At 49.1% G+C, this 15,023-nt stretch overlaps 1 protein-coding gene across 1 annotated transcript in view; it reads left to right on the forward strand.

Moving 5' to 3' along the window:
• The window catches only part of LASP1 (LIM and SH3 protein 1), a 659,855-nt gene that overhangs the window by 401,099 nt on the left and 243,733 nt on the right, over nucleotides 1–15,023 (forward strand). The gene's annotated exons all lie outside the window — the stretch shown is intronic.

Consider the following 15,023-nt stretch of genomic DNA (forward strand, 5'->3'; position numbering starts at 1 on the left):
AAGTAACTAATCCTTTTCGACATCAATAACCATCGACTCGACCTAGTTACCTCTACTCCAGTAGTCGATGCGGGCCGTTGGGCCTATCCACATCCCCTTTTGTATCGCTTTGTTCGCCCTAAGTTGGCAGGGTATGCTCAGACGTGAGTCCCTTGCTCACTTGGCCACTGGATTCAAGATAGCCTGGCTGATGAGGATTATGAATCCGAAACCGGTCCCAGGATGCTTGTTTCCGGTCCAGGGAAGACCTGGCTTGGCAGTTCAATCAATCAAGCATTTGTATAGCGCGCTACTCACCCGGAGGGTCTCAAGGCGCTTGGGGGAGGGGGGTCCTCTACTGCTCGAACAGCCAGGTCTTGAGTTGCTTCCTGAAGGAGAGGTGGTCTTAGGTCAGGCTGAGGTGGATGGGGAGGGAGTTCCACGTCTTGGCCGCCAGGTAGGAGAAGGATCTTCCTCCCGTTGTGGCTCTTCGGATGCAGGGAACGGCGGCGAGGGCGTGGCTGGTCGATCGTTGCTGGCGGGTGGGAGTGTAGAAGGTCAGGCGGTCGTTGAGGTATCTGGGGCCTTGGTTGTGGAGAGCTTTGTGTGCGTGGGTGAGGAGTCGGAACGTGATTCTCTTGCTGACGGGGAGCCAGTGCAGGTCTCTCAGGTGTCCGGAGATGTGGCTGTGTCTGGGGGATGTCCAGGATGAGTCGTGCTGAGGCGTTCTGAATGCGCTGGAGTCTTTTCTGAAGTTTGGCTGTGGTTCCGGCGTAGAGGGAGTTACCGTAGTCCAGTCGGCTGGTGACGAGGGCCTGGGTGACCGTCTTCCTGGTTTCGGTGGTGATCCACCGGAAGATCTTACGTAGCATGCGTAGGATGTTGAAGCATGACGAGGAGACGGTGTTGACTTGTCTGGTCATCGAGAGGGAGGAGTCCAGGATGAAGCCCAGGTTGCGTGCGTGGTCCGTTGGTTTGGGTGCGCTGCCCAGGGCAGGGAGCCACCAGGAGTCGTCCCAGGCGGAGGGTGATGATCCCAGGATGAGGACTTCTTTCTTATCTGAGTTCAGTTTTAGGCGGCTGTTCATCATCCACCCGGCTACGTCTTTCATCCCTTCGTGTAGGTTGGTTCTGGCAGTGGCGGGGTTGTTGGTGAGGGAGAGGATCAGCTGGGTGTCGTCGGCGTAGGAGATGATGTTGAGGTTGTGTTGGCGTTCGATGGCTGCGAGGGGGCTCATGTAGATGTTGAACAGCATGGGGCTGAGCGATGATCCTTGTGGTACGCCGCAGATGACTTCGGTGGCCTCGGATCTGAACGGGGGGAGGCGGACTCTCTGTGTTCTTCCGGCAAGGAAGGAGATGATCCACTCCAGTGCCTTCTCCTGGATTCCGATGTTGTTGAGGCGCTGCACTAGGGTGCGGTGGCAGACCGTGTCGAACGCTGCAGAGAGGTCCAGGAGGATGAGGGCCGCTGTTTCCCCGTTGTCGAGCAGGGCTCTGATGTCGTCGGTGGCTGCGATGAGGGCGGTCTCGGTGCTGTGGTTGGCCCGGAAGCCGGACTGCGAGTGGTCGAGGGATCCATTCGTCTCGAGGAAGGCGGCCAGCTGTCTGTTGACGGTCTTCTCGATGACTTTGGCAGGAAAAGGAAGGAGCGAGACGGGGCGGTCGTTTTTGGGGTCGGTGGGGTCCGCTGATGGTTTCTTCAGTAGGGCGCTGAGTTCGGCGTGCTTCCAGCTCTCTGGGAAGTTGGCGGTGTCGAAGGAGGCGTTGATGATGTCCCGGAGATGGGGTGCGATGACTGAGTCGGCCTTGTTGAAGACGTGGTGAGGGCAGGGGTCGATTGGTGATCCGGAGTTCGGGCTGGACTGTTCCCATGAGGCACAGGGTCAGACTGATTTGCATATGGCCATGTCTGAACTGGGGTGGCTGAGTGACCTAAAGACTGGTGATGGATTAAACCCAGATCAGTTGACTGAGGGTGAGTGTTTGATTTGCTCAAACGCTCCGTCCATCATCCCCTTTTGTATCGCTTTATCCACTTGGTGAGGCCTACAGCTCATTGAAAGGACGCCGTTCAAAAAATGCCTCCAGTGTGGAGCAAAGTTCCCGTGTAGTGACCATCACAGGGTATGTAACATGTGCCTATCACCGGAACACGGCGAGTCTAGCTGTACAGCCTGCGCATCCTTTCGATCCAAGAAGACTATTTGAGATCGGAGGGCCCGTCGGCACATCATGCAGAAATCAGCTCCGGAACCAGTCGACATCTTCGAGCGTCCTGATTTCCCGGAGGAAGATTCCGAAGATCTCCAAATCGTGTCTGAGGCAGACGACTCCGATGACGCCATACCTTCGGGTCAACGCGTGAGTAATACTGCCCCTGCCCCAACATCCAAATCGAAGGCAAAGGTCAACACTCCGCCTCCGGGGCCCAGTCGCGACTGAAAAACTACTTCAGAAGCACCGCATTCGATTTCGGCTCCGAAGAAAACTCTAAAGCCTTTTGGTAGCTTGGGACCGAGCAAACCGCATGTGCCGATACAACCAGCACTCTCAGCACCGAAACCGAAAGGTCCCGGTTCCGAAATCCACTCTGAAACCGTCGACTCCGAAAGAAAAAATGGTCCCGAAAATAATAGCCTGTTTCCGGCGCTTCCAAGCCGACAAAACCAGCTTCTGCTACAAAGCCAAAATCTTCGGAACCGAAACCTACGCCAAAGGACTTTAACACAACTCCTAAGGCTAAGGACAAAATGAACCACCACCAATTTCTGATAAAGAACAACTTTTTCAACCTGATCCTTCACAGAAAAAGATATATATTGACCAATAAACTGGACATGTCTCTGCTTTGCCACACAGGAAGAGGAAGTTAGATACAGCACCTACACCTCACGTGCCTGTAAAGGACTCCTCTACTTCACCTATACACCCTTCTTCTCCTATATCTCCCTCTCCTTCATATCCTCTTCCTTCACCACCTCAAAATTCACCCCCTCATTTTTCAGCACAACATACACCTCCTCATAATGATAATGATCTTATAGGAAGAGGGGACGACCTAAATGATTCTTTTAACTACCCAATCCAACCAGATGCACCAGATATTCCTGATCCACATACATATCCATCCAAACCATCTCCTCCAGAAGATAACTTTGGGTTTGGACACCTAATCAATAGAGCTGCCATCTATCATAAAGTCACAATGCATTCAGATGTGGCAGAAGTAGATTTTTTATTAGACACTTTTGAACAATCACAAACGTCAGTTCAAATATTATCCATGATTAAGGGTGTCATTAAACATGCACCAGACGTCTTTAAGGATCCTGTACGTGCTAGGATCATAAACCCCAGAATAGAAAAGAAATCTAGGCCTGCTCCTACTGACCCTGCATATATTAAGGGACAACTACCTTTGGATTCCCTAGTCGTTTCCAATGCTAGAAAACAAGCAAATTTCCAAACCTCAGGGGAAACCGCACCTCCTGACAAAGAGCCAAAGATGATAGACGCTTCAGGCAAGAGAATAGCTGCCCAAGCCAGCAACACATGGTGCATAGCTAATACACAAGCCCTTCTTGCAAGATACGACAGGGCTCACTATGATCAGCTAGAAACGTTATTACAGCATCTACCTGACCAATACAAGGCCCAAGCAAATGAACTTGTACAAGAGGGTAAGCTAATTTCTACTGCTTCAATCATGTGTGCGCTTGATGCAGCAGACACCGCATCTAGGGCAATAAACACTAGTGTCCTCCTTAGACGCCACGCATGGCTATGCATCTCAGGATTTAAACAAGAGGTGCAAACTACTATCTTAAATCTGCCATTTAACCAACAGCAGCTTTTTGGTAGAGGTAGACACACCACTTGAAAAGATGACAAAAGATACAGATACTGCCAAATCTATGGGAGCCTTGCAGTCCCCACAAACAAGAGGTTCCTTTCGTTGCTCCTTTTATAGAGTAGGCTCCAAACAAGCTGGAGCAGACAATTCAGCTTCCTTTAAGAACAATACACAAACATCCTCCAATAAAGGATACTTTAGAGGAGGCTACAGAGGCAACAACAAGGGAAGAGTTTGAGGCAATAACTATCGAACCTCCTCCCCCACTAAACAGGGACTTCCTTAAGCTCCCCAAACAGCATTCCACTCCTGTACTGGGGAGACTAACACAGTTCCCACCTGTCTGGAATTCCATTACAACAGACAAGTGGGTAAGACAGATTATCCAGTATGGTTACTGCCTAGAGCTTACAGCTACCCCTCCACGTATACCACCCAGACAGCGTCCAATGTCCACAGAACATCTAACGTTGCTCCAACAAGAGGTTCTTTCATTGCTGCAAAAAGATGCAATAGAGTTAGTTCTGTTGCAACATCAAGGAACAGGGGTTTACTCACTCTATTTCCTAATACCCTAAAAGGACGGGACACAAAGACCAATCCTAGACCTAAGGCCTCTCAATCTGTATATACACTCAGATCATTTTCACATGATCACTTTACAACAAGTTCTCCCATTGTTGCAACAAGGCGATTTCCTGACCACACTAGACGTCAAGAACGCCTACTTTCACATTCCCATACATCCTTCTCACAGGAACTATCTCAGATTTGTACTAGAAGGACAACACGATCAGTTCAAAGTCCTTCCATTTGGGGTCACAAGTGCACCACAAGTGTTTACAAAGTGCCTAGCAGTAGTAGCAGCACATCTCAAAAGACAACATATCCATGTCTTCCCATACTTAGACGATTGGCTCATAAAAGCCAAGTCATTCAATCAGTGTGTCCAACACACATCTCAAACAATTCAAACACTGCACGACTTGTAGGTTACAATTAACTACACCAAGTCACATCTCCAGCCCTCTCATGTACATCAATACCTAGGGCTACAATAAACACCTATACAGCTCTGGCGTATCCCAGTCCAGCCAGGATACAAACCATTCAAGCCTTAGTCACAAAGTTTCAAAACCAACACTCTATCCCAGCCAGAGTGTTCATGCAGGTAATAGGCATGATGGCATCTTGCATTTTTATTGTACCGTATGCAAGACTGCAAATGCGCCCATTGCAGGAATGTCTAGCACATCAGTGGAATCAGGCTCAAGGACAACTTACAGACCTGGTGTTGGTGGACAGCTGCACACATCGCTCTCTGCAGTGGTGGAACACCAAAAACGTGTCCAGAGGGCGGCCGTTCCTGGAACCTGTTCCAGAGATAGTACTGACAACAGACTCATCCCTCACAGGATGGGGAGCCCATCTGCTCCACCATACAACTCGGGGAAGATGGACCAGTCAACAAAAAGTGCTTCACATCAATCACCTAGAGCTGCTAGCAATATTCCTCGCACTAAAATCCTTCCAAGTACATGTACAGAACAAAGCTGTCTTGATCCGGACAGGCAACATGACAGCCATGACCTACATTCAAAAACAAGGAGGCACACATTCCCTGCAGCTGTCCCAGCTCGCACAGAACATTTGGAGATGGGCCATTCCACAAAAAATATATTTGTTTGCAGAACATCTTCCAGGAGTTCACAATCAGATAGCAGATCTGTTAAGTCAACAGACACAACAGATTCACAAATGGGAACTACATCTACAAGTTTTTCCTACCATTCTTTCACAAGTGGGCTCATCCAGATATAGATCTCTTTGCAACACAGAAACGCAAAATGCCCAACCTTCGCTGCCAGGTTTCCACACCCGTTGTCCAAGGGCAATGTAATATGGATGAACTGGTCAGGCAGATTTGCGTACGCTTTTCCGCCAATCCCACTAATACCACTAGTAGTACGCAAGCTGAGACAATAGTCTCTCAAAATGATTCTGGTAGCTCCCACATGGGCACGCCAACCGTGGTTCATCACACTGCTAGAATTCTCTCTAGTTCCACACCAAAGACTGTGTCTGACACATCCATGCTAACGCAGAACCATGGAGACATCAGACATCCAGATCCAAGTCAACTGAATTGCGATCTGGCTTCTGAAGTCTTAGAGTTTGGTAACCTTAACCTGTCACCAGACTGTATGAATATCATTAAAGAAGCCAGAAGACCTACTACTAGAGCTTGCTATGCTGCAAAATGGAAGAGATTTGAGAGATTGCAAAATGGAAGAGATTTGCCATTTACTGCCCTAATAATCAAATTGATCCTCTAGATCCTTCCATCCAGAATATCATCTGCTACTTCTCCATTTACAAAGATGTAATCTAGCATATTCATGTATTCGTTTACATCTTGCAGCCATTGCAGCATATCTACAAAATAGACAACATATGACGTTATTTAGAGTACCTGCAATCAAAGCTTTTATGGAAGGATTAATACGAATCATTCCTCCTAGGTTACCACCATCTCCAGTGTGGAACCTAAACATTGTTCTTACCAGGCTCATGGGGACCCCTTTTGAACCTTTACATAAGTGTGAACTGCAATTCCTTACATGGAAAACAGCGTTCCTTATTGCGATTACCTCTTAGAAGAGTTAGTGAGATTCAAGCTTTCACTATACAAGAACCATTTTTACAATTACACCGTAACAAGGTGGTTCTACGGACTAATCCCAAATTCCTTCCTAAAGTAATTACTCCTTTTCATCTAAATCAGTAGAGTTGCCAGTGTTTTTTCAAAACCCAGATTCTGTAGCAGAAAGAGCTCTACACACACTAGATGTAAAGAGTTCTTCACTATTACATTGATAGGATCAAATCCTTTCATAAAAAACGAAGCAACTGTTCGTAGCTTTCTCTCCACCACATAAAGGCAACCCCATAACTAAAGTTGGAATTGCAAGGTGGATTGTAAACTGTATATAAATAAGCTATCACAAGGCAAAACGCACATTAACAGTTCCTCCTAGAGCGCACTCCACACGCAAACTAGGAGCCTCCATGGCTTTCTTAGGGAACATTCCCCTAGAAGACATCTGTAAGGCAGCAACATGGTCTACAACACACACCTTCACTAAACACTACCGTGTTGATGTGCAAGCCAAGCAGCAAGCTGCAGTTGGCCAAGCTGTCCTCAAAACACTCTCAAACTACTGCAACAGATACAGGTGACCACCGCTAAGGGAGACACTGCTGTACAATCGATGCACAGTGAGATCTGCAGCTCGTATGCCTCGAACGGAAAATGCTACTTACTAGTATGCATCTGTTCTTGGCATGTAGAGCTGCAGAGTCCCACACACCCACCCGCCTCCCCGGGACCTGTATCTGTTCCAGTTCTGTCTTAATTAGATATACATGCATGGACATCCCTTCTTTATTTCTACTAACTCCATCATGGCGAAAAACAATCTAAGGATGGAGTCGATGCCCATGCGCACTATCGTTCAAGGGAGGAATCGCCTATCTCGTGACTACAAAGACTTCTTTGAAGACGACAACAACATCCAATTATCTGAGCCCAACACCAGGTGGCGATCTAATGCACAGTGTGAGACTCTGCAGCTCTACATGCCAAGAACAGATGCATACTGGTAAGTAGCATTTTCCTTTCATGATAGAGATGAAAGGGTTGGACAGAGAAGCCCCATAGGATGCCCTTATATATGTCTCAAAATAGGAGCTGTGCCTTAAAGAACCTCCAGAGACCACCAGTATCCCATGATGCACAGCCAGTGGCAATTACTTCAGTTCTTTTTTCCGGCTCCTGTTAACAGAACCCTGGAGCATTGAGCTCTACCAATTTTGGTGTTTTTCATCAAAAGTCTCTTCAGAATTGGACTATTGACATTTTCACTAAGTATTTGGTCTTTCTTTTCCCTCTGCGGTCTTTTTCTGACAGGAATTCCACAGTTTTCAGTCAATAATGCCATCCCTTTTTGATAAGTGTCCCGTCTGTGGAAAGAAGGCCAAATCTGACTCTCGCAGTGTGTATTATTTGCCTGCCTGCTTCACGTTCCTGATGACTGTTCCATTTGTAAAACTTTTCCATGCGCACCCTGCGTGGCAGGGAGAAGATTCGGGTTCAAGGAGTAGAAGAAAGCAGCAGTCCAAGTTAACAGGTGGGACTTCAGGGCGAGGAGAGGATCAGTCCTCTACCAGAGCTCAATCTTCAGCCTCTGGGGGGGCTCTCCAGAAGAAGGGCTGAAAAACGATGCAGGTCCCGGTCGATGTTGAAGACCACACTGTTGAGAGCAGGTATTGCACCGACCTGTTCACCGTCGACTCAGGGCTCTGGGTCAAAATGACGTTGACATTCTGCGTTGAGTAGAAGATCTACAAAAGAGGTGGCAGAACCAACGGTGAGACCTCCTCGTTCGCCGGCGAGAGAGCCTACACTGCGGAGGTCAGTCGAGAACTTTCTTGTCATTCGATGTCTATGCACCATCGTTAATCGACTTTCAATCAATCGGACATTTGTAGAGCGCGCTACTCACCCGTGAGGGTCTCAAGGCGCTGAAGGGAGGGGGGAGGAGGACGCTACTGCTCGAATAACCAGGTCTTGAGGTGTTTCCTAAAGGTGAGCTGGTCTTGGGTCAGTCGTAGGTGTGTGGGGAGGGAGTTCCATGTCTTCGCTGCCAGATAGGAGAACTATCTTCCACTGGTGGTTCTGCGAATCCGTGGGACAGTGGCGAGTGCGAGGCTGGTGGAGCGGAGGTAGCGGGTGGGTGTGTAGAACGAGAGTCGGTTGTTGAGGTATTCGGGGCCCATGTCATGGAGTGCTTTGTGTGCGTGGGTGAGAAGCCTGAACGTGATCCTCTTGCTGACGGGGAGCCAGTGCAGGTCTCTCAGGTGGGCGTAAATGTGGCTGTGGCGAGGGATGTTGAGGATGAGTCGTGGGGAGGCGCTGGAGTCATTTCTGGAGTTTAGCTGTGGTTCCTGCGTATAGGGCGTTCCCATAGTACAGTCGGCTGGCGACGAGGGCCTGGGTGACCGTTTTTCTGGTTTGAGTGGGGATCCACCGGAAGATCTTTCGGAGCATGAGTAGGGTGTTGAAACACGAGGACGAGACTGCGTTGACTTGCCTGGTCATCGTGAGGGAGGAGTCCAGGATGAATCCCAGATTGCGTGCGTGGTCCATGGGTGTCGGTGTGGTGTCCGAGTTGAGTTTCAGACGGCTGTGCTTCATCCATTCTGCGACATCTTTCATTCCCTCTTGGAAGTTGGCTTTGGCGGTGAGAGGGGTCTTTGGTGAGGGAGAGTATCAGCTGGGTGTCGTCAGCATAGGAGATGATGTTGATGTTGTGTTTGCGTGCGATGGTGGCGAGGGGGCTCATGTAGATATTGAAGAGGGTTGGGCTGAGTGACGAGCCCTGGGGTACGCCGCAGATGATCTTGGTGGCCTCGGAGCGGGAGGGAGGCGTACTCTCTGGGTTCTGTCGGAGAGGAACGATATGATCCAGTCCAGGGCCTTTCCTTGGATCCCAGTGTTGTGGAGTTGGGTTATTAGGGTGCTGTGGCAGACTGTGTCGAAGGCTGTGGAGAGGTCGAGGAGGATGAGAGCGGCTGTCTCTCCGTTGTCCATCAGGGACCTGATGTCATGGGTGACTGCGATGAGGGTGTTCTCGGTGCTGTGGTTGGCTCGAAAGCCAGACTGGGATGGGTCGAGCGAGTTATTTTCTTCGAGAAATGCAGTCAGTTGTTTGTTGACAGTCTTCTCGATGACTTTAGCCGGGAAGGGGAGGAGAGAGATAGGGCGGAAGTTCTTGAGGTCTTTGGGGTCTGCTGTTGGTTTCTTCAGGAGGGCGTTGATTTCTGCGTGTTTCCAGCTTCCAGGGAAGGTGGCTGACGTGAGGGAGCTGTTAATGACGTTCCGGAGGTGGGGTGCGATGATGGTGTCTGCTTTATTGAAGATATGATGAGGGCATGGGTCGTAAGGGGAGCCGGAGTGGATGGTGTTCATGACGCGGGTGGTGTCTTCAGTGCTGATGGGGGTCCATGCGTTGACGCTGGTGATGGGGGTCGTTGGCTTGGTGGCGGAGTTTGGGGGCCGAAGCTGTCGTGTATATCTGCGATCTTGCGGTGGAAGAACGCGACGAGGGAGTTGCACAGGTCTTGCGAAGGAGTGATGTCGTTGCTGGCGCTGGGGTTGGAGAGCTCTTTGACGATGTTGAAGTGTTTCTTGCTGTTGTAGGAGTTGTTGTCCAGCCGCTCTTTGAACGATGTCCTATTGGTGGTGCGGATCATCTGGTGGTATTAGCGGGTGGCGGTCTTGAGGGCTGTCATGTTTTCTGATGTCCGTTTGTGGCGCCAAGCTTTTTCGAGGGTTCGGCATGCTTCCTTTGCGATTTTGAGGGCATCTGTGAACCATGGGGTTTTTCTGTTGCTGGTCTTGTCTGGGTGCTTCTTTAGTGGGGCGAGGTCGTCGGCGCTGTTGGTGATCCACTGTGCGAGATTGTCTGCTGCGTTGTTGGTCTCAGGGGTGTTGACGGGTGGGTTCTGGCTGAGCGATGTGGTCAGTTGGTCTGGTGTGACTTTGCTCCAGCATCTGCGGGGTATCTGTAGCGTGTGATGGAGGGATGAAGTCTTTTTGAAGGTGAAGTGGATGCAGCTGTGGTCGGTCCAGTGTATTGTGGCGGAGTGGCTGAAGGAGACGTGGTTGCTGGCGGAGAAGATGGGGTCGAGCATATGGCCAGCGAGGTGGGTGTGCCAGTTGTTTGAGTCCGAGGTTGGTGAGGTTGTCGAGCAGGGTGGTGGTGTTGTTGTCGTTGTTTTCCTCCAGGTGGAAGTTCAGGTCCCCTAGGAGGATGTACTCTGGTGATGCTAGGGCGTGCGGACTGATGAAGTCGGTGATGGTGTCACTGAATTGTGTTTGTGGGCCCGGGGGTCTGTAGATGAGCGTTCCTCTGAGGGTGGTCTGGGGATCGGTGTGGATCTGGAAGTGTAGGTGTTCGGCGGCGGTGAGCGAGTCTTCGGCGTTGGTCGTGACGTTGATGGTGTTCCTGTAGATGATGGCGATTCCTCCTCCCGTTTTGTTGGTGCGGTCCTTCCAGGTGATTTTGTAGCCGTCCGGGATGGCTATGGCGATGTCGGGGGCCGAGGAGGCGTTCATCCAGGTTTCCGTGAGTAATGCGACGTCTGGTGCTGTTGTGTCGAGGAGGTCCTAGAGTTCTAGGACATGTTTGTGGACGGAGCGGGTGTTGAGGAGGATGCACTTGAGGTGGTTGTTGTTGCTGTGTTCGGTGGGCGGGGTGTAGGTTCGGAGGCAGGTGAATTTGCATGCTTGACAGGGGAAGGGTCCGTGGGTGCGCTTTGGGGTGGCTCGGTCGCAGGCGGCGGGTCGTCTTGTGTTGAGTGCGGTAAGGGTGGCAGTCTTGTACCTCAGTCGGGTGCCCTGGCAGTGGCTCTGACCAGGGGTTCTGGCGCTGGGCGCGGTCCAGGCGCAGACGGGCTTGCCTTTGGCGCTCCTGCGGCGCAGCTGCCGTGCGGTCTCCATATGAGGCGAAGTGGGAGGGAGGAGCAGCTGGGAGGCGGGAGCGTGCGGCCAATGGGCGAGAGCAGGGGAATCGGAAGGGAAACGGGGCGTGGCCGCGGGGGAGAAGTGGCGGGAAGCCGGGAGCGGGGGGGTTGGCACAGAGGGCTGTAGGTAGCGCCTCAGTACAATACAAAACTAAGTAGTACAATACAAAATACCAAAACAAGGATACAGATTGAAAGGGGACCACGGCGATGACAGTGGGGAAGAAAGTGCAGTGGCAGAGCAAGGGCTGACACTCGGTCAGACACGGGGAGCCGTGCGGCGTGGGGGGTTGACTCACCAGCAACGATTGCCGCCGATAAGTTGCCGTTGCCGGTCGCCAGCACTCATTTGAGACGATGTTGACACGTAGATAGAGGTCGACGCGTAGATAGAGGTCGACGCGTAGGTAGAGGTCGACGACGCGTAGGTAGAGGTGGTCGGCGCGTAGGTAGAGGTGGTCGGCGCGTAGGTAGAGGTGGTCGGCGCGTAGGTAGAGGTGGTCGACGCGTAGGTAGAGGTGGTCGACGCGTAGTTAGAGGTGGTCGACGCGTAGTTAGAGGTGGTCGACGCGTAGGTAGAGGTGGTCGACGCGTAGGTAGAGGTGGTCGACGCGTAGGTAGAGGAGGTCGACGCGTAGGTAGATGACTGGAAAAGATAGATCTTTTATTGAATCTGTGGCTCTTTCCTCACTTCAAGCTGCTCGGAGAAAGGAGATTAATTTATTCTTCAGATTCAGGAAATTCACGGCCATATTCCCCATTTAGGTCACCAACTGAGTCTTCTCATCGACCAGATGATCCTCCACCGCCTCCTCCTCGGCCTACTACTCCTCGGCCCACTACTCCTCGGCCCACTACGCCTCCTCCATCTTGAAGACCAAGGTCGAAGTCTCATGCGAGGGAACGTTCTCGCAGCCATAGACGTTCCTCAACTCGTTCTCACCGCCTACATCATGGTGAGAGATCTCTCTCCAGACACACCAGGGACGCGTCCTCAAAATGTCCTGGAAGATATTACCCAACATTATCTGATTCTCCTCTTCAAAGGGTTTCTCCAATTGATCAAAAGGAAGGAAAGACCGCTGCACTCTGTGGTACTCAAAGTAAATCCTGTAAAACTAGTTCGTAGGAATTCGAGGTGTACACCCCCTGTTCTTGAGGTGCTAGGTAGCAATTACGAATGAGATGACCTTACATAGTGTAAAGTATAACCTCGGATTCACCGTGTGCGAGGAACCTCGCAGTTTTAAAGATAGTCAAGTAGTCGCTGGGTAAGTATCTTTGCATGCAACCAATTTAATCATGGACTGGTATTCAATTCATATTGTAGTCATATGGTGAATATATTCACAAGTGAAGTAGTATTCTTCAACATCAGAATGTATAGTCATAACAATAGTCCACAAGAATAATCCATTAACTCAGTGAATGCGTCCCCAATGCATTGCGAGCATCTGCTCTTCGTCAGGGGGAAAGTTATATGAAGAAAACAAAGGAATATATAGGTGTAATGCCCAATACAGGAGTGGTATCGCAATAAGTACAAAAGTAGTGCCAGAAGCACCGCGAGTTAATGATGCCCGATAGTACACTAGAAAAACAATCATTTCTAATAAAAACGAGGAAAATAAGCGTGAAAAGCACTCGTGTGGTAGAGTAGAATTCAGAGGTGTGAAGGAACAGAATCGAACAGAAACCTGAAAGTGTGGAAAGAGATCCCGTGTGAGTAGTCTGGGAAGTTACGGCTGAAAGTGAAACGTAAACGCAGCTCGGTGGGAGGTCCGGGTGCGTTAGTACTCACACGCGTCTATAAAAAGTGAAAAACCAATGTAACGCATTGTATTAAACGCCATAGAAATTGCAAAATATAAGTTTACTGGCTATTTTTTTTCACTTCAAAATTAAGCCATGGCCAGTGTAGCCTAGTTAGACAAGACAATAATGCAGGCTATCACTTAAGTCCTTGCAGGCCTCCCTGAAGAAAGGTGAAAAATATCCACTTAAGATATATCTAAGTAAGTGCTCGGGGGTCCCAGCAAGTTGGAGGGACTATTCAAGTGCTTATGACTTATCACGGACATACCACTACAAGAGAACTGGAGTTACAGGTAAGAAACTATTCCATATTTACATACACAAATATGTATTTTACACACTGGTGTTCAGTGGTTTACAGGCTTTGTGGCAGGGCTTTTCTGGGTTTCCTTATTCCAGTAGTTTTGACTATAAAGCAGTCCCCTGTTATCATGCCTACTAGCCCTCCTGACACCAATGGATTTGGACGATATATAATTGTCCCTAAAACTATTCTTTCCATTTTCAAATCGATACAAAGATATGTACTGGTCTGCAGAGGACCTCTGCTGAACAGTGTTTTACTGTTGGTTATTTCAAAAGGTAAGGCTCTTTGGGAGGCTGCTGTTTTGTTTTGTAATGCCATGCAAATGGTTGGTGAAGAGTCCACGGAATCTGGGAGGGTGGTGTTTGTGATTCTATCCTTGTATGGCGATTTACAGACCCCTTCTGCTGTGCACCCGCTTTCATTTCTCCCTTTTTTAATCATTTTCCTTTGATTACCTCAGTGTAGGAAGCTGGCTCTGTGTATATACGATATCAAAATGAGGTACAGAGTGCAGTGGAACCGCAAAGGTAAGCAGAGGTAAAAGTAGATAGCACCTTACTCTCTATTTGTGATAGTGTGGGCGAGCAGAAAGGCTTTTTCAGAGGGTAGTGTTAAGCATTTGTTGTAAAATTCAAGCAAGAAATGATGTCACACACTCTGTCACTGAACTCGGATCAATTTGTTTATCAAAAATATTATTTAGTTATTTTAGTTCTAGAACCAAGCCAAACCTGGTGCAGGTATGTGAAATAAAACTTTTCAAAATCTTATGCAGTGATTTACAGTTGAATGCAGGTTCAAATGCAGTTCTTTGAAATACAGATAAGTCACTGTGAGAAGTTGGCCTGGTATATGATATTCTAGTGAGCACCTTGCACCAGTCCAAACCACCCTTATGGTGATGGTTGTAAAGTCAACCTTATAGACCAGCTATCCTAGTGGTAGCATGGACAAAGCAGTCTTAGGCTAAACACAAGAGGGCATGTGAAGCCAGCTCTTTTACCATCTGTAACCCCTTTAATACCAAGTGAAAGGACACCACACAGGTTGTATATCAAAATATATATGTATTTATTTCTAACACAATCCTCTGAACTCTTTGAGGTCAGAGGCACCAGCACATAACAAGATACTTAATTAAAATACAATAAGTTGCACAAAATACAGTAATGCCCTAGGGGCACTTTGAACTATATACTAAAATAGTGGTTTAAGAACCACGTCCCGAACAAAGAAAAGGCCTAGGAGAATCGCTGGGGCTACACTGTACTACCAAAGGATAGGGAACAGGAGGCCCACGGGATGCGCGTGCAGTGTCTTTACACGCGAGTTACCATAGAGTTAGGATGTGAACGAAAGAATTGGAAACTAGTTCTTTTAGGACACTTCCGGATGGACTAGGGAAAAGCTACCTGAAACTAGGACACTAGGATAGTCAATACCCACAGGAGTATCGAAATACTCACGTTACCTCACCCA

This window comes from Lissotriton helveticus, chromosome 5_1 (assembly GCF_964261635.1).
Source record: "Lissotriton helveticus chromosome 5_1, aLisHel1.1, whole genome shotgun sequence".
Lineage (NCBI taxonomy): Eukaryota > Metazoa > Chordata > Amphibia > Caudata > Salamandridae > Lissotriton > Lissotriton helveticus.